This window comes from Colias philodice, chromosome 11 (genome assembly GCF_061535455.1).
Source record: "Colias philodice isolate Cphi_HAF_F1 chromosome 11, ilColPhil1 Martin Lab GWU primary, whole genome shotgun sequence".
Lineage (NCBI taxonomy): Eukaryota > Metazoa > Arthropoda > Insecta > Lepidoptera > Pieridae > Colias > Colias philodice.
In genome coordinates, this window is record NC_143096.1 from 11938006 (window position 1) to 11958561 (window position 20556).

Genomic DNA, 20556 nt, shown 5'->3' on the forward strand with positions numbered 1-20556 from the left:
GATGTGTGTGTGTTTGTTACTCTTTCACGCAAATACTACTGAACCGATTACAATGAAATTAAGCACACATATAGAGGGTAACTTGGATTAACACATAGGATAGGTTTTATCCCGGAAATTCCACGGGAACGAGAACTATGCGGGTTTTTCTTTGAAAACGCGGGCGAAGCCGCGGGCGGAAAGCTAGTTCGTAATAAAACCAAAACGAAACCTGCAAAGCATCTTCCAATTATCCAAGATTAAAATTTAAAGATTTTCTATCCATCTTTGAAATTACATTTAAAACATTAGTCTAAGATTGGAGTAGCCATAGAGATAAATAATTAAGGATATTTCATGTTCTATTGAACAAAATCTGTGTTTTACGGGAGTTAATTTTGTATCATAGAGCTGCGCTTTTTTATCACCTTAATCTTTTTTTTTTAATCTCTACATGTACATGACTGAATAAAGATTATTAAACATTTTAATTACAATGTGTTATTTAAAAAAAAACGTAAGTCAGTCTAATACTCATCTAATAATATGAAAAGAAGCGTTAAAACACAGTTAAAATTAATAAACTACAAGAGTATAACAAAATTTACTGATTAGAATAATGTTTTCTGATCAGAATTTATACTACGATTAGAAGCTATAATTTGATACAACTATGGATACAACTCAAAAACGCATGTTGTTTTTGCCTTTAATTGGATCTACATCTTGTTATGCATGCTAATTATGTCACATACTCAAAATATATTATAAATATAAGATGTACATCTGTTGGCAAATCAAATCAAATAAATAAATAAAACTATTTCAACGTTTTGCAATAACGTATTCCTATCGTAACAAATACATTTATTTACAGGTGAAAAACCCTGAAATAATTTAGAGCAATCAAAATAGGAAACGCAAATATCAGTCGAAAAAGATAGCCTTTTATTTACTAACAATAAACGAATCGGCGTGTAGAATAAAAAAATGTGTGCGTGTACTAGTGTACACACGTAAGAGGTGAAACTTCTTTATGACCTTATTTTTCAAAAAAAAAGACGGGTTGCACTCCGGGAGTGCCGGCAGAAGTGAAAACTTGATTATTAACGTTGAGCATGTTTGATATCCATCCGTCTTACGCTTTTTCGATCAGGTCACGTGTCCTGACGCGAGTTTAAGATTTTATACAACGCCGCTAAAGAAGTTTTCACTTCAATAATTTACTATATGCAACTTTACAGAAATACGTCGAATCGCGCGTGGTAGGGATAAGAAAAGATGGCGCGTAACGGAAACATGTCACGCGTAGCGAAAAAATGTTACGATAAATTTTTTTCCAATAAAATAAAGAAGTTTCACTTCAAAATTTCGATCCGTATGTTTTATGGTTGCTTCAATTCAAAAGAGAAATGTTAACCCAAAAGAGGATTCCTGTTTAATTTAATGAAAAGGTATTAATAAAGTGGTTCTCGCTGAATATTTTCTTTTAGTCTCTAAAGACTGATGAAAGATAATTGTGTCTAAAAGGATATTATGTTTTTACAGTATTGAGATTGTGATTTGGTGTTGGATTGATAAATAATAAAATCTATTGCATACTATTGTCTTATAAGTACGCATGCAATAGTTTTTATTATTTTCTAGTTCGTGTGTGTCTACATACGAATTCTAACTGATTTTTAAGGGAATTTTTACTGTATTTTGTTAGCATAGTTTAGAACGGATGACTGTGATCTATGTAATAAAACTGAATGATTTCACTTTGTGATATCTTTCTAGTAATTCATAAAATAATTCAAACAGTTATTTTGTTAAAAATTAACTTCTAACAAATAAAAGAAATTTCTCACCGAATAGCAACTCTTTAAGATTCCCTAACTATTTCCAGATCGTAGCTCTCAATAAAGTTATATTTTTTGGAAAGGACTACAAAAGCAGGAAATTTCTAGAATTCTCATAAGATTGTTTGCTATCATTTACTTTTAAACTTTTAATTGAAGACGGTATAATTGACTTGTATTTAGAGCTAACTTATTAAATCTTATATATAAAATTCTCGTGTCACAATGTTAGTCTGCATACTCCTCCGAAACGGGTGGACCGATTCTCATGAAATTTTCTGTGCATATCGGGTAAGTCTGAGAATCGGCCAAATTCTATTTTTCATATGTACCACGGGCGAAGCCGGGGCGGGCCGCTAGTACTTTATAAAATTTTGAATATAATGCAAATTTGTATATTTTGGGAATATGTCTTCTAACAGTCACTTACAGAATGTAACAAATGCACAAGAATTCTATAAAACTCAAACTCAAACTCAAACTCAAACATTTATTTATTCAATTAGACTTCTTCTAGAAGCACTTTTGAAACGTCATTAAGTACATATTTTTAACATTTACCACCGATTCGGAAAGCAGTATCTACGGAGAAGAATCGGCAAGAAACTCCATAGTTGCTCTTTTTAATCATGTCTAATTTACAATTTTACAAATTACATATGTAATATCATAATATATTATCATAATATACTAAAGAACTGTCCTGTGGTTTTTACGCGACAACCCTCCATGGGTTTTTATCTTCCATATATTCCTTAATACTGTAATAGGCTCTCTTGACAAGTACATTTTTTATATAAGATTTAAATTTAGAACTACTAAACTCTTTAATATTATGAGGAATTCTGTTGTAAAAGCGTATACCTTGGCCCATAAATGAATTTTTAACTTTAGCTAGCCGGAAAAATGGCATTTCAATTTTATTTCTGTTTCTTGTGTCATAACAATGTCTATCTCCTACTTTTGTGTGTAAGTAAGCGTTATTATGTACATATAAAATATTATTAAATATATACTGCGACGGTACAGTAAGGATACCAGTATTCTTAAAGAGATCTCTTAGTGAGTCTCGAGCACGCAAATTATATACAGAGCGTATGGCTCTTTTCTGTAATATAAATATAGTTTCTATATCTGCAGCCCTGCCCCATAGCAGAATTCCATAGGACATTATGCTATGAAAGTAGCTAAAGTAAACCAATCTAGCCGTTTCTTCATCGGTGAGATGCCTTATTCTTCTAACTGCATATGCAGCTGAGCTGAGCTTAGCAGCGGTGGTGGTAACATGGGCCCCCCATTGAAGCTTCTCATCTAATGTCAAACCAAGAAAAACAGTCGATTCCACAGGGTATAATACCTCCCCGTTTAAAATAATATTCCTTTTCACCTTTTTTACATTTGGGAGGATAAATTCTACACAATTTGTTTTTTTTGTATTTAATAGTAAATTATTAGCATTAAACCAATTGGATATGCGTAAAAGAGCAGAGTTTACTTCGTCAACATTTGTGTCATGTCTATCCACATTAAAAATTAATGAGGTGTCATCTGCAAACAGTACTATTTCACACATATCCTGCAAATAATAAGGTAGGTCATTAATATACACTAAGAACAAAAACGGTCCCTGCGGAACACCTATGTTAATCGGCGCACCGCGAGATTTCTCTCCATTAACGACAACGGTTTGTACCCTGTTCTGAAGATATGAAGCTATGAGATCCTGAGCTAAACCTTTGATACCATAAAAATTTAGTTTCCGTAATAGAGTGGAATGTTCTACACAGTCGAAAGCCTTAGAAAGGTCGCAGAATATCCCCAAAGCATTCTTTGAATTTTCCCATGCTTTGTATATATGTGACAAAAGAGCTACTCCGGCATCAGTGGTAGAGCGCCCCTTTGTGAAACCATACTGTTTGGCGTGCAGTAAACCATTTGATGCAAAATGACTATTTAATTGGTTTAAAATTAGTTTCTCGAAGACTTTGCTCAAAGTTGGTAATATGGAAATTGGCCTATAGTTATTACTGTCTTCTTGGTCACCACTTTTAAATAAAGGAATAACTTTGCTAAACTTTAGTAAATCAGGGAATATACCACAGTCGCAACACTGATTAAATATAAACGCTAGTTGATTGGCAATGTTTTCTATGATGTTATTTACTAAATTTACAGACATACCCCAGAGATCACATGTTTTTTTTAAATTTAATGTTTTAAAAGTTTTAACAATTTCATCAGCAGTCACGTGTTGCAATTCAAATAATTTGTTACACTCAGCAACGTTATCCCTCAATAAAGACTCTGCAAGCGCTGAAGACGAATTTAAATTCTTAGTTAAACTAGCAGGGACACTACTAAAGAAATCTTCAAAAGCAAGCGCAACATCAGCACTTTTGTCAATGACCCTACCAGAGTTGACAAGTTTTATGGTACTATCGTTTGATCGGATTTTGCCCAATTCACCATTAATAATTGTCCAAACCGTTTTAACTTTATTGTCAGAGTTGCGTATTTTGTCTCTGATATACAAACTCTTGGCAGTGAAACAAACTTTTTTAAATGTTTTTGAATAATTTCTAACATAACTAAGAAATGACAAGTCTTTGTTATATTGTTTCATACCATATAACTCGTAAAGAACGTTCCTGCATCTGTGTATACTAGGAGTTGCCCATTGGCTGAATGGTAAATCCTTGGTAATAGTTAAAGATTTAATTTTAAATATTTTTTCATATTCACTATGAATGAACTTAAAAAGATTTGTAAACATTTCACAAGGATTTTTATGAAAGGATTGATTATTCAGGTCAGGCAGTTTATTATCAATATTATTTCTAAATGTATGAATGCCTTTACTAGTTATAGGCCTAACATTAATTCTTTTAAATGTAGGTATACAATCCCATTCAAAAACTACTTTCTGGCCACAGTGATCCGAAGTTAGCGTGTTGAGAATATATTTTTCTAAACATTTGCAATCACAGTATATATTATCAATACAAGTTGCAGAAGTAGGTGTTATTCGTGTGGGCTCATCAAAAAGTTTATACAGATTAAATGAATGAAACAAATTAACTATTCGTGTTGCCGTTTGTGTGTGTGAAAGTAAATCAATATTAAAATCACCACATACTATTACCTTCTTTTTACTCCTGCCTAAACGCTTTAATATTTCTTCCATGACTGTCTCAAACAAATTATAGTCACTGGAAGGAGGTCTGTATACGCAAACAATAATGTAACGCTCAAGCTCAACACAGGACAGTTCAATGGTGCGTTCTACAGAAAGGCTAACAATGTCAGTTCGTTCCTTGCATTTTAAACTATTGTGTACAAAAATAAGAGAACCTCCATGAATAGCATTTGTCCTAAAGTATATACTTTTTAATTTATAATTATCAATATTTATTAACAACTGACATTGTTTAAGCCAATGTTCTGTTACACAAAATATTTTAATTCTATTATGATTTAAAAATAATTCTATTTCTAATAATTTGCTAGCCAAGCCTTGAATATTTTGATGTGCAATGGAAAAAGGCTGCTTAGCTGTTGTCTTACATACTAGTTTAAATCTAGCTTAGGGCTAGTTTGTCTATCAACACTTAACCTAGGTTGGTGTATATAATTACTACTACATAAAATTATAGTAGATCGATGGTCTGCTACTGAACATGTAACAGACTGGTTAATAATTTTATATGCTATTAACATAGCAAGTTCTCTCTTAGTGACATATCACACTAGCGGATTGCGAGCGGTTTCAAAGCGGAGCGGGTGCGCAACGAATACGTTGCGGGCGCGCAACGAACACGCCGCGGTTGCGCAGCGAATTCGTTGCGGACGCGTCATTTTGTATACTCTCGCACAAAAGCCAGCCCTTCCGCCTTGCCTAACTTCCATTCAATATTTCCATCGTTTCTGTAGCACTCAATTTTTTAACCGTACTGTGGAAATGCACTTACTTAACAGTTAACTAAAGATGTAATAACAACTGGAGTTGTTAAAAAAAGGTGCTATAAAATTGAATTACTAGGACTTTTAGAATGTACCATACATTCCAAAAGTATGTAACGACTGACCAGTATAATCTCTCCCATAGCAACGTATGTTATAAAGAGATTTTGTGAACCTAATTATGAGCAAAGTGATAGTGAGTTGCTGGTTGCTTGATAAAATTTTCTATTCACTGCTATTTATCTAATAATAAGATAGCCCTGTTTTAGTTAAGGAGCTTTAACATTTATTTCACTAATGAACTTTCTTAATGAGCAATTAAGTTATCTGATTGCATTTCGACCAAGATTTAATAGATAAAACAATACCCTAAACATTAACATGTTATGAAACTCGTAAAAAATAATGATCTCATAATTATTATACTATCACAAGTTATAAGTAACAACCAGCACGGATTCCATTTTGTTAATGAGTGTACATGACTGCGACGTAAACGTTGCGCATCTGCCACGCGTCCGCAACGAATTCGCTGCGCAACCGCAACGTATTCGTTGCGCACCCGCTCCGCTTTGAAACCGCTCGCAATCCGCTAGTGTGATATGTCACTTATATCTAGATGGCAGATACACTGTATTCTTTGTCAAACAAAAAGATTTTGTACAAGAATTTATGTCAAAATATATAAATGCATCACTATGATGATTTGTTAAATTATATAATTTTAAATTGATATTATAGATAAATTTGTTTTGATTTTGTGTCAAACCAGGCAAATATGGCAATGTACACAACATAAATTTGCATTTTGTCTCACTACTAATTTTCAACATTTTTTGAAATCCTATATCAATGTCATGTTTTTTTAAATTAAAACTATCTCCGTATAATATAATAACAATACTATTTTCCTTAAAACTAAAATTATCTAACGAATTCATGATATATGTAAATGAACTATTAGGAGTGCAAAAATTGGTTACTTTATGCCCTAAGTTGTTAAGCAAAGCGCCAAATCCCTGACCTATATTATCTGACAACACAACAATTTCCTGCATGGAAAGTTGTTTTGTTTTACTAGATGAAATTGTTGCCATTGGTTGAATACTATGTATGTCAGTGCAGTCAATGGGCTTATGGGGCGACGGTTGCTCATTGTCACTTATAGAACACTTACATACATAGTTATTGGTCATAGACTCGAAGCGATCCATATTTTCATTGCCTAACTTTATTAAGTAATCTGCCTCTTTTATGTGTTCATTAATTTGTAACTGGGCAGCAGAATATTCTTGTTTGAGGTCATGCAATGTATCATTTAATGAGTCTATTTTCTCCTGAAGTTCAGTAGTTTCTACTTCATATATCATTTTATAATGTTCTAAGTCCCTATGATATCTATCTTACTCTTTCAAAAGGCTTTTATTTTTATTTTGCAATTGTGCTACATTTTTTAATGAAAACCTATTTCTAATAACTAATTTAGTGCGTTTAATAAACCTACTTAATTTGAGATATTTTTTTAATTTATTGTGTGAATTTAACTTGATTTTTCTATTGTTTTCAAAGCCACTTAACTGTCCACATTCAAGCAGTTCACCAAAAAGACTGTTGGATGAATTGCATAGCCGCTTGGAGTTATCCTCCTGAACCTCCATTAAACTGCATTCCAGTTCAACGATACGACTGAGAGCCAATAAAATGAAATCTTTCTTATTTCATGCCATTCTAAACTTTTCTATGTGTGCTTTTATAAAATATAATTTTTTAATGAATAGAAAAAATTTGCTGACGAGGCGGGATTCGAACCCGAGTATTCCGCCAATTCTTCCGACTTCTTAAGGGAAGGAAAAAATTTTATCAAAAATTTATATCAAGCGTTTAAGATTACGGCAACATTAAATCAACACATTTAAAATTCCGTGTTTTCTCACTCATCAGCTACACAACAATCTTTAATCTGAAGTAAAAAAAAACCCCATTAAATCACGCTCCATCCCATCAACTATCACAGAATTCTTTTAACAGCCTAAAGGGAATCTAAAGCTGTACAATTCTCAGTAATTACTTCTTAATCCTACGCCCTAAACGTTTATGTTCAACCACGAGCGTAATTGAATGGCCAAAATCGCGAACGAAGAATAAATTCGGTGCCTATAAAGATTCAACGAAAACCTCATTGTTCGATTTTGTGGAATATGGGCGGGTGTTACACCGTACTGTAACATGGACTACGAACGTAGCATGGTGTAAGTTCGCATATTTTATTGTGCAATGTGATTTGCGTGTGTCAAATATCCTGACCATATTTTAAATGTGTGGATGTATGTTTGTTACTCTTCCACGGGAAAAATACTGAACGAAATAAATGTTGCTGGTACCTGGGTTTCTACACTGGTATAACAGCGAGGTGCTGATGGTTAACCATACCGATATTCAGACATTAAAGACATTTAAACGAATTTTCTTCTGTTTGTTTGCCATTCTCTCTAAAAAAAACTTGCCTTCGCATTGCATACCTGATCTATCAACAATCAATTATCAAAAAAAAATGTGTGCGTGTAATAGTGTACACACGTAAGAAGTGAAACTTCTTTATGACCTTATTTTTCAAAAAATAATTTACTATATGCAACTTTACAGAAATACGTCGAATCACGCGTAGTATAGATAAGAAAAACATGGCGCGTAACGGAATAATGTCACGCGTAACAAAAAAATGTTACACTAAATTTTTTTACAACCCCGATAAAGAAGTTTCACTTCAAAAATGAATCTATTAATCTACTTCAATCTTAACATCGTATATACTTTAAATGTGCATGTATGTACATTTTGCTTTACTACTTACTAAAACAAATACTCATACAATAGCACCTAATACAAAAAAAAGATGTACGTAATCCATAAAACATTTGTAATATTAATACACAACGGTGTAACACACGGCCGTTAAAACATTAAATGAGATCGGTGTTAACGTAATGGAGGATCTGCCAGACATAATTGATTCGGAATTAATTTCGGCCACTAATAAAATGCGTTAATCGCAGTCTTGAACTTAGACTTATTCTTTTAGATATTTATTGAAAACAAAAAAAGGTATAAGAAGTGAACAATTCTTTATTTTAAATCTATACTAATACTAGCGGTCCGCCCCGGCTTCGCCTGTGGTACATGTTTACGATTTCTCTACATAAGAACCATCCTCGTACTTCCAGGAATATAATAAAAAAAGAATTATCGAAATCGGTTCAGCCGTTCTCGAGTTATGCGCTTACCAACACATTTTGCGATTCATTTTTATATATAAGAAGATTATAAAGCTGAAGAGTTTGTTTATTTGTTTGAGCGCGCTAATCTCAGGAACTACTGATCCGTTTTGAAAAATTCTTTCAGTGTTAGATAGCCTGTTTCTCGAGGAAGGCTATAGACTGTATTGTATCATCATGCTAAGACCAACAGGAGCGAAGCTACAGGGATGAAACCGCGGGGCCCACCTAGTTACCTATAATATGTAGGTATTTTATATTATATCGTTTAAAATTATCCAATTCTATGAAAAAGACAATAATAAATAACTGAATAAATACTTGATGGTACATTTATTTAAATTGGGTCTGTAGTTTTTGTATGCTTACCTCAAAGAGTAAAATATAAATCATTAAATTTATACACCACATCATAGTTTTTTTTTTCTTTATACGCACAGATCGACAATGAACACTTTGAATTTAATGTTTTGGTTTTATGGCCTTCAAATTCTTTTTATATTAATAAACAATTTTCCGAAAAAAATATTTGTCTATACATGATACACTAATCATACTTTTTACTTAACTACGTCATTTCTTAAGGCACAAATTCAAATCCATTTAAAGAACAACATTTAATAAAGACCAAAACTGTATGCAGATGACGCAAGGTCCAAAGTCCATCTCATTTCCTTAGTGAAATTAATTCAGGACTTTTAAACAGTTGGTTAAACTTATTTATGGCTGGAGGTCTATTATTAAGGCCCCGGTCGGACGGGGATTCATTTCGTTCCCGGGGTACGCTATCTTTGAATAGGCCGTGTTCGTGAGTCTAAAAACCGCTTGTGCCACGGATTTAGTAATGCTGAATAGGTCTAAAGAGTTCGAAGATAATTATTATATAATATATTTTTTATTGAAATCTTTAATATCTGCAATAACTTAGTAGAAGAAAGTGGAAAAATAGAGATAGAAGATTGTTAACTTCATTATATATTTTGTGAACATATACGTGTTTTTTAACCTCAATAAATAAATATTTTTAGGATTAGATTTAAATGAAATTAAAATTCCAAATAATTACGGTACCTACCTAACAAACATGTAATTTTATTATGTTTGATTATATCAATGCTTTTTATTTGAAATAAACTACTTCCTCTTTCGAAGTAAATTATTATGCTTACCCTTTTATTGACATACTAGTAGTGTGTCCCGGCTCCACCCGGGTTGACTCGTGATTATTAAATATTAATATTAATCTTTCCGCCAGCGGCTTCGCCCGCGTAGCCAAAGAAAAACCCACATAGTTCCCGTTCCCGTGGGATTTCCGGGATAAAACCTATCCTATGTGTTAATCCAAATTACCCTCTATATTATGTGTGCAAAATTTCATTGTAATCGGTTCAGTAGTATTTGCGTGAAAACCATACATACATACATACATAATTACAAACCTTTCCTCTTAATAATCTTATCTTAATATATATAAATCTCGTGTCACAATGTTTGTCCTCAATGGACTCCTAAACCACTTAACCGATTATAATAAAATTCGCACACCATGTGCAGTTCGATCCAACTTGAGAGATAGGATAGTTTAATCATGTAGGTACCACGGGCGAAGCCGGGGTGGACCGCTAGTATAGATTAAGCCTGATTTTCTAGATGTATTTATATTTAACACGTAAAGAAAATGTAAGTAGAAAAACAAGGAGATATCTAGATCTCTATATCTTTGGTCACAACGTTTTTATCTTGACTTTAAGTGATAAGTATTTATTGCCCCTTGGACTTTTAGTAGGGATTTTAATTCTGAATTATGCTCGAGAAAGGAAACTGTTTTCTTGAACATTTTTAGTAACTAGATTTACTTGAGACGAAGAATGGAAAATATTATATAGTTAATGGAGAGCGCATTTACTTGGAATTTTATAACATGTGACTTTAAAATAGCTGGTCTTATTGGCTAAGTGTATTTTGCTTTACTTCTCCGTCTGCAATTGTATACAAAAGCCAACGCGCATCGTATTATTATTTATTTTTTATTTATTTTTCTTTGATGTAAAGTTTGCGAATAATGCATTTTTGAAGTGAAACTTCTTTAGGCGCGTTAAGAGTAAAATTTCAATGTCGCGGAGTATCATGGAGTAAGGCGACGATTTTGGTTTCTTTAAATCTTGTCAAAGAAGTTTCACTTCTGACACACACACAGTGTTCTCGGCACACACGCACATTTTTTTATCTCACCATACGCAATTTTAATTGAAGCGTTAAAAGCTTCCGTTTCTGAACAACATTTAAAAGAATTTAATAACATTGAATATCATTAAAATGTCTGTGTTTCTATTCGTAAATCTATAAAAAATACCTTAAATATCGTCAAACACAAAAGGCATGCAGACAAACATAGAACTTCCTTTGTTTTTGGAAGCCTGTAGAACTTTACAACAACAATACCGTTAGGACAGCTGTTTAACAATTTTTAGTTCGTTCTACATCCCGTAATGGTCCTAAAGCCATGGATGTACTGTCGATTATGCGCGACCGCGTGCACGGTAATGAAGTGGCGGAGATAGTGCAGACTCGTCCTTTTGTGGAACTGGGTTTCCGTCACAATGTACGTTTTTGTCGTTTACTACGTGTGTATAAAGTTGTATTGTTTTAAGCTATTTCATCAACGTGTAAAGTTGGGGATTATTTGAATTTATGTCGGGTGAAGAAAATCAAGTAACATGTGGGTTTCAAAATATAAGTAACGCAGTAGTATAGCGTATTTAAAACTATAAATAAAATTCAATAATGAGATGTAAAATTAAATGAAATACATTATATAGGTACATTATGCATACAATTTAAAAATTAATTGGAAAATATTATTAACGAAACATAACTACAATATTTTCCTCTCACTAGTTCCAAATGAGCGGAGGTGAATACCTTTCTTTATCCAACACTTGAGAACAACTCATTTAACAGCTACATTTCCACAGATACGTGAACGTAGCATACATCTGCATCTTCTTATATATAAAAATGAATCGCAAAATGTGTTGGTAAGCGCATAACTCGAGAACGGCTGAACCGATTTCGATAATTCTTTTTTTATTATATTCCTTGAAGTACGAGGATGGTTCTTATGTAGAGAAAACGTAAACATGTACCACGGGCGAAGCCGGGGCGGACCGCTAGTATACCTATAAAAATACCTACAAACGAATATCAAAACAGCAAAATAATCACTCCTCAGAACTGCAAGCCAACAACTAGTACAGAGAAATAACTGACAATACAATTCCCAAAACCAACCGTGATCCGGATACACGTTTATTAGTGATTTCCCAGAGGCTGTTGAAGATTATAAACATCCCGGTTTAACGTCCTTGTGTTTAGATAGACGGATTAAAAAAAAATTCGATACGTACGTAATGTTTGTTGATTTTGAGAAAATGGATGGAAAAGATTCAAATTCAAATTCAAATTCAAAATTTATTTATTATAGATGGGAGAATTAAACGCATTGTCGATATTATACTACCTATATTTATGTATTTAGCGCACATGCCTGTGTATTTTTGTTTCAATAATATTAAAAACATTGACACATTTTCCTAAACTGGGCACAGTAATAAAAACTACCTACTCAGACTGTGATAGGCATCAAAAGGTGTGAATATTAAATATTAAAAGTTTTTGTCTTGTAGCGCGGCTCCTTATTCTGAATAAGAATAAAAATAAGAATAAAATAAATTTATTCTGAAATCTGAATACCATGCAACACGCCTGAACACATAGTTTATTTACAAAACAAAACACTTTTTTTATAAATTTCTGTACTATGGGAGAAAGCACAGGTTTTGTCGAGAAAACAAAACACGAAGGCGGTGATATACAAAATATCAGAGGATAGATGATGGAAGTATTGGCACGCCTATCTAGCGATAACATGCAACGCTGGTTATATTATAATGTTCCGACAATATGTTCCAACTTCCGACGCTCTGAGACAAAATAAATTATGAATCCATAAACTGTAAGGCCCCCCTTACATACTACATGTATGCAGTGACGGATTAACCATAGTATCTATACTAATATTATAAAGAGGAAAGGTTTGTATGTATGTATGTATGTATGGTTTTCACGCATAAACTACTGGACCAATTTTGATGAAATTTGGCACAGATAATCTTTAGACCCTAAGAAAGAACATAGGCATACCTTCGCTTTTATTGCGAAATATGTACCACGGGCGAAGCCGGGGCGGACCGCTAGTTTTTTATATAAGAGTAGGCAAAAGAGCGAATGATTATACGCGATTCCGTAGCCCATGGACATCTACAGATATGTCTGAAGATGTGTTACCGACTATTTAAAGTGGAGGAAGGCTCTGTTTTTAAATGCTATCTAGTAGCAATTCCTACGGGGCCCCGTATATAATAAAACCTTACACTAAACATCCCTGATTGAAATATTTTGCGAAACTTATTTAGATGTGGTGGTGCAATTGTTAGCTCATTATCAAAAATTATTTATTCCTTTTTTATCACTTTATACTTAAGAACACATTTTACATCAAGGGCCTCTTGAAAGAATTTGCTACAAGTCCCGCGCTTGCTTAATTCGGCACTGCATGTATGATTATCTACAAAGGCTTCATGTTTGTGTTTTTCTGGGGCTTGTATGTGTTCCGTAATATATGTTTCTCCTTCTCCTCCTTTATTGATGATATTAACATTTTTGCACTTTAAACAGGTGACTGTAGAGGTTTCCTGTAAGGACGGCAATGTTTGTCTTTCTCTCGTGCCTTGAATATTTTCATTAAAACCTCCCTCGCCTTTATTGTCGAAGTTTGACGATTTTCTACTTCAAAGTATCTATATATTACTGTATATTACGCTGCAGTTATCTTTTATATGGTCTCCTACAAGGTCCTCTATGATTGATTTCGTTTTTGACTGAAACAGCAGAATAATAAAAGAAAACTAAAACTTCTGCACTGTTCCAATCATCAATTTTAATCCCACATAGGAATCTACGTATCAGTAGTTATTAATAGTGTATTGTACCTAAATTTAAGAAACTAATATATTTTTGAAGTGAAAACTTCTTTAGCGGCGTTGAGCACTTTTTCTGTAATGGGTATAAAATCTTAAACTCGCGTCAGGACACGTGACCTGATCGAAAAAGCGTAAGACGGACACCATTCCAAAATATCAAACATGCTCAACGTTAATAATCAAGTTTTCACTTCTGCCGGCACTCCCGGAGTGCAACCCGTCTTTTTTTTCCTGCTGAATTTTGAACTCATTGAAAAGACCCTTAAAACTTATTTTTTTAACGTAAGTTTAAAACGAAAAAGGGTGCGAATAATAAACAACGTAGTCCCAGTGTTTTATATTGTCCAGGTTTTAGCGCCTAGGCATAAATAACAGCAATTAAATCTCACTTCTTGGACAATTTAAGACTACAAAATAATAGCAGCGTCTTTAAAAAGAGTTGCGTGCATTTTTATAACGATCTTCTTTATAATTACTGTGAATTTTCTTTTTGTAATGAAACGTTTTGTGTATGTTTAGAATATTTGTATGGATTAATAATACGTTACAATTTGCGTTTTATTGTACAGTTGGCAAATTTAACTGTATTTCTATAAGAGGTTTTGTATTCGAGGCAGTAGTTGTACTGAAATTTTTTATTCGAACATAAAAAGCTGTAGTAGTACAGACATTCAGTGTGGACGCACACTCTAGACGTATCCAATTTTTAAACTGAGTCTAATTTTTGTTTTTATTGGAAGCTGTTTATTGCTCTTTCCTTGAATAACTATAAGTAGTTATTCAAGGAAAGCGCGATGCTATGATAAAAACATTTTTTGGATATTAGTTTTGGTAATGCTGTCGTAATTTAATACCGTTTAATAACCAAGGCATCATCTATGGAAATAGGAAATGATTTTCATTTTATTCGAACCCGAACCCCCTATATCAGATTCCTTAACCACCTACACCTATCGATTCATGAAGCTTCACAAATATAACATTCGAAGTCTCCCGCATGTTAATTACTCATTCAACGAGCCATGTTTGTTTTGTCTGTTTGTTCGGGCAGAGCCATCAACTCATTATATGCAAATTATACATTTACATTACATGTTTTGATGGTAATTGGTTTTGATGTTTCATTTATTTTTTATCTATGCAATAAGTAAGTAAGTGAATAGAAGTCCCATGTCCCCTTGTGGGGTAAGGGGCAGATGCATTATACATCTGTTTCACTGATCGATTTTCTTTAGGGACAAGTAGGTGATCACTTGATCAGCCTTCTGTGTCCTTCCAAACCAAGACATTTTTTTTTCTTCGTCTCCACCGGGAATCGAACCCAGGACCTCTCTGTATTACGCTCACGCGTCAACCACTGTAGTCTGTACCGAGGAGGCGGTCTTTATCTATGCAATAAAATATAATAATCTAACAATACTCCTTTCTGATTGAAGAAAAAGAATTATAGATCTGTTCAAAGATCAGTGTTTTATTTAAAAAAAAGCGTGTGTTGTGTGTGTGTGCACACGTTTCAGAAGTGAAACTTCTTTCACAAGATAAAAGATACCGAAATCGTCGCTTTACTTCATGACGTGACGGTAATGCCATGACTCGTGTTTGTAATTTTACCCTTAACGTGCCTAGAAGAAGTTTCACTCAGAAAAACTCTGCATTTATTATTTTTATGACATTTTTAACCACCAAAATAATTTTATTTTCAATGGGGAAGGTCTTTTCAACAACGCATATCTTGATGGACGGAAAGAGGGTAGATCTTTTAAACCGTATCAAAATTGTGTGTCTATGTGTTAAGTCCTTAACAATTCAAATAAAGTAGCTTAAGTATATTTATACTGTCACTTAGTAGAGACAAATAAACATCTTCAAAGTAAAAAAGTACACATTAACACTAATACCACTCACACAGTCACACCACCGTAAAAAGCTAAAGTTACACGTCCTTGTCGTTCAAAATAAAACCTTATGCCATTGTAATAAGGTCCATGTAAAATGCAAGAAAGGAATTTCGTTAATCACAGTTTCAGCATTCGGAGCACGTTGCCTCTCGACAGTAGAGTTAAGGTCCAGAAACACTAGGTGACTTGTTAACTTAAAAAAAACCACAATCCATACTATTAATATTATATATGCGAAAGTAACTCTGTCTGTCTGTTACTCAATCACGCCTTAAATACTGAACCAATTTGCATGAAATTTGGTATAGAGATATTTTGATACCCGAGAATGGACATAGGATAGGTTGTATCCCGGAAATCCCACGGGAACGGGAACTATGCGGGTTTTACTTTGACTGCGCGGGCGATGCCGCGGGTGGAAAGCAAGTACCCAATAATAATTAAATTTTCTAATCAAAGTGGATAATCTAATCTTTATTTACTTGTACAAATATACGTACGACAGCCAAAAAGAATATTTTGTCTTTCCTACGTACTTTATCAGAAGGATTTCAATTTCTGGTGATAAGGTTGTTTATTTAACAATATTATCAGAGACATCAGTATCTATCATCAGTAATTGATAGGTAATTGACATCATTGATATCATGATAGGATTTAATTTAATTTTTCATTGCTGTTTTTCAAGTACTTACGATCTCTATTCTATGAATCAGCTTACGTCATACTCCTACTTGAATCGTTTGAAAGTATAAAGGACAGAAGAAATTTGACTCGATTCGAAAAAAACTTCCTTCGCGTTACCGTAACAAATATTAGATATTCGAGCCTCAACCATTTTTTTTAGGGGTAGCCGAGAAGTCAGGCTACTTTCGCCTGGCTATGGCGACGCGGACGCCTGACCTCTCAGCCACCCATAATACCGCGATACCCGGCAGAGTAATCGAATTTATTCTACTCTGGTTTTATGTGTCCGTGAGATATCACACGCCTTCTCTTGATCAAACAAGAATATTATATTCTCTTTCATCTCACCAATACTATTGTTCGGCGAACAATAGAATTCTCTCTTGTCCCTTATGAAAACGCACCTTAACGAACGGAAGCAAAAAGTAGAGGTCACGACTACACCTAATGACCAGTCTTACTGAGGGAGTTGCTCATTTTATTTCCCTGGATGTTTCTCGTAATACAGTTGTTATGATCCGTTAAGATTTTAGCTCCATAGGTATTAAGTGCTTACCATGAATATAAGCGTAGGTACTTAGTTTTGCTGCTGTTCGTAATATCCTTTGCATTTAACCCTGAAAATAAACAGAAAACAGACAATATCCTTGGCATAAGGAGTTGTTTTTACCTGTAAATAAATTTAATATACAAAATAAAGAAAAATATGAAAAAATATGCCTAAAATATAATAATATACTTATGACTCAAATGTGAAAAATACGTAAAACAAAAAAAATGTGATAAAGATTAAAATTATATTATGCTATAATCAGGCCACTCTGTGTAAAATCAGTGATTGTCAACGAAGATAATATAATATAATCTAAGACATAAAATGTTAGATTTTTCGCCAAAAATATAGAGCCATTTATATAAATAATGGTGGGTCATTTATGACTGATTTCACGATTTCTTTACTATGAAGAAATATGTATCCCATCAAAAACATTTTCATGTAAAATGTTGCCAAGACGAGCCCATATGACTCGCACTGACAAAAAGTTATCAGATCTCATGTAGAGCCAAGCTTCTAACACTACACGCCCCAACTCTACAAGGCCTAAGTTCACAAACTCTACACCTTAGTCAAAATATGTGGCTTGGCCATTTCGCTACATTCACATCGGCGTAAGGTGAAAAATTAATTTACTGTTCATTACTTTTGTGTTATACAATAGTTCTTGTAGTAACGAACGGCCAAGCCACATATTTTGACTAAGGTGTAGAGTTTGTGAAGTTAGGCCTTGTAGAGTTGGGGCGTGTAGTGTTAGAAGCTTGGCTCTACATGAGATCTGATAACTTTTTGTCAGTGCGAGTCATATGGGCTCGTCTTGGCAACATTTTACATGAAAATGTTTTTGATGGGATTTCATTTCTTTTTGTAAGTTGTTTATCACAAATTTTTTTTATTTTTAGCTACTGTGTGGACGTAAGAGGCAGGAGACGTTCGCAACACTTCTATTCATTCATATTTATATGATCTGATCTGAAGTATATGTCTCAATATACTTATGTCGATTAAATTCTATTTTTTTTAACAAGGAGTACCTATACATATATTATATATCTAGGGGAACCAGGTTTTAGATTATTAGATTAGACCTCTAGCGTCATCAAAATTTAATTTAAAATTACAGGTCTCATACAAACTCCCATCCCCCAGTTTAAGGGGTTGGGGGATGAAAGTTACAAGTTTTATAATTTTTTCGTTATTTGTGTGCTAATACTAGCTTACATACAAAATTTCAGCTTTCTAGGACATTAGGAAAACCTTAAGAATTTTGATGATCATCAGTGAGTCAGTGACGAAATTAGCGTTTTTTAGATATAAATAAAATCTGAAGTATAAAAGCTAATGTAATTAAAACTTAATATGTTCAATAAGTCCGCTATTGACAATATATCCCGAAAATTTTGTTGATCTAGCTAAATCCAAACCCAAGTTATGAGGGTTCAAAAAAACGTCGAAGCGCTTCGAGAAAAGGTAGGTAGTGCCCGTGCGCGTAGTCGCTTGGCTCGTCTTGGCGGGGGCACTACCGTGCCCCCAGATCTATAGGGCATAAAATATGGTAACTATTACTTTACTTCAGAAGCTCAAACAAAGGTCTCTTAAAATTTAAGAACATGTTTCCTAAATTAAACTAATCTTGGATGAAAATAATATGCGAGAATAAAGTTTAGTTAACTACATACGTTTTTAATGTATTGAAGTTGAAATCCTATATTTTGTGCACTTGAATAAAACAACTTTTTATTTATTTATTTATTTATTTATTTACACTTTATTGTGCTGGCATACAATTAAATCCTTAAAATTAAAACTTATAACTAGTCCAGCACAGAAGGCGGCCTTATCACTTAAGAGTGATCTCTTCCAGGCAACCTACTGTGTGGAGTTTTTATATATTATACTTTTTATATATTTTATATGAATAATTAAGAAGTTCTTAAACAAAGTCTGAGAAATAATTCTTATAATTTAAGCTCTTGTGTCCTTAATACCTACCTAAATAATTATCAAGCTTCTTTCTCTATTAAACATTATCAATATTTGTTTAGTAAATAAATAATAAGCTGACAAAACATAATATAATCTTTATATAAGTTGTTCCCAGTATACTGTAACAGAAAGGTCCGTAAGCCGTTCAAAGGGTCGAATTTTCTATGACCCCAGGGATACGGATTGAAAAGTTAACCTTTCGGTAAGTATTAAAATCGATAACTCCCAAGTGGAGTATCATAATATAAAAAGTGTCTTTACAAAAAGGCTAGTTAAGTACTTTAAAATTTTATTATTTAATTGAACTAATTAAGTCGGTATAAAATATTAAAAGTAACACTTAACTAGTAAACTAGGTACTGAAAAGAAAAGAACTTAATTTCTTCGAAAGTTAAGGCCCGTACTATAATATGTTCTATCTTATTTATTTTATTTATTCCATCCCAAAACAGTCATAATAATAGTTTCTAAATTCCTTAATATCCTTAAAGAAGTTATTAATTTTCACCGTCACTATCACTACATAGTATAAAACAAAGTCGCTTTCTCTGTCCCTATGTCCCTATGTATGCTTAAATCTTTAAAACTACGCAATGGAATTTGATGCGGTTTTTTAAATAGATAGAGTGATTTAAGAGGAAGGTTTTAGTATATAATTTATTATGTTTTAGACAAAGCGGACGAAGCAGCGGGCGGAAAGCTAGTATTTCAATAAACAATTTTTACGTATTTTATAACAAGGAACCATCATTCTAAAGAACGTATCGGATTGCATCTAATATTTAAGGAATAACGTATCGAAGTGAGATAAATTGCTGTATGCATGTTTTATATAAGTTATGGGCGCATTGAATCAGATTTATACAAGCAGGTATAAAACAAATATATTACCGTATATTTTATTCTGATGTAGAATGTCTTCACAATACAATTGCATTTGGTACCTAAATTTTGTTTAATTTTTTATTGAAATCATAGCAGATTTAGAAAGAACATGATGACGCACATAAAACTGTAATATAAAATTGAAATAAAGTCCCTCAATAAAGTAAAAAAGTTAGTTAATCGTGGTACAGATACTCTACATAGAGTTATAAATATAAAAACGATGTGTTAATCTAGGTTCAGTAGTTTTTGCGTGAAGGACTAACAAACGAACATATTATTATGTACAAACTTTCTCATTTATAATATTAGTAAGATGCTCTTACATAAAAAAAAATCGGTTTCGATACATCAAGTAAGTAAGTAAATCAGTTTCGATACGTATATAAGGAACTAGTGGTCCGCCCCGGCTTCGCCCGTGGTACATATTATTTCGCAATAAAAAGT

The 20556-nt window shown here is 33.2% G+C and overlaps 1 pseudogene; it reads right to left on the reverse strand.

Moving 5' to 3' along the window:
* Positions 1 to 6388: 6388 nt before the first annotated feature.
* Positions 6389 to 8029, reverse strand: LOC149484902 (uncharacterized; annotated as a pseudogene).
* Between the last annotated feature and the right edge of the window lie 12527 nt (positions 8030 to 20556).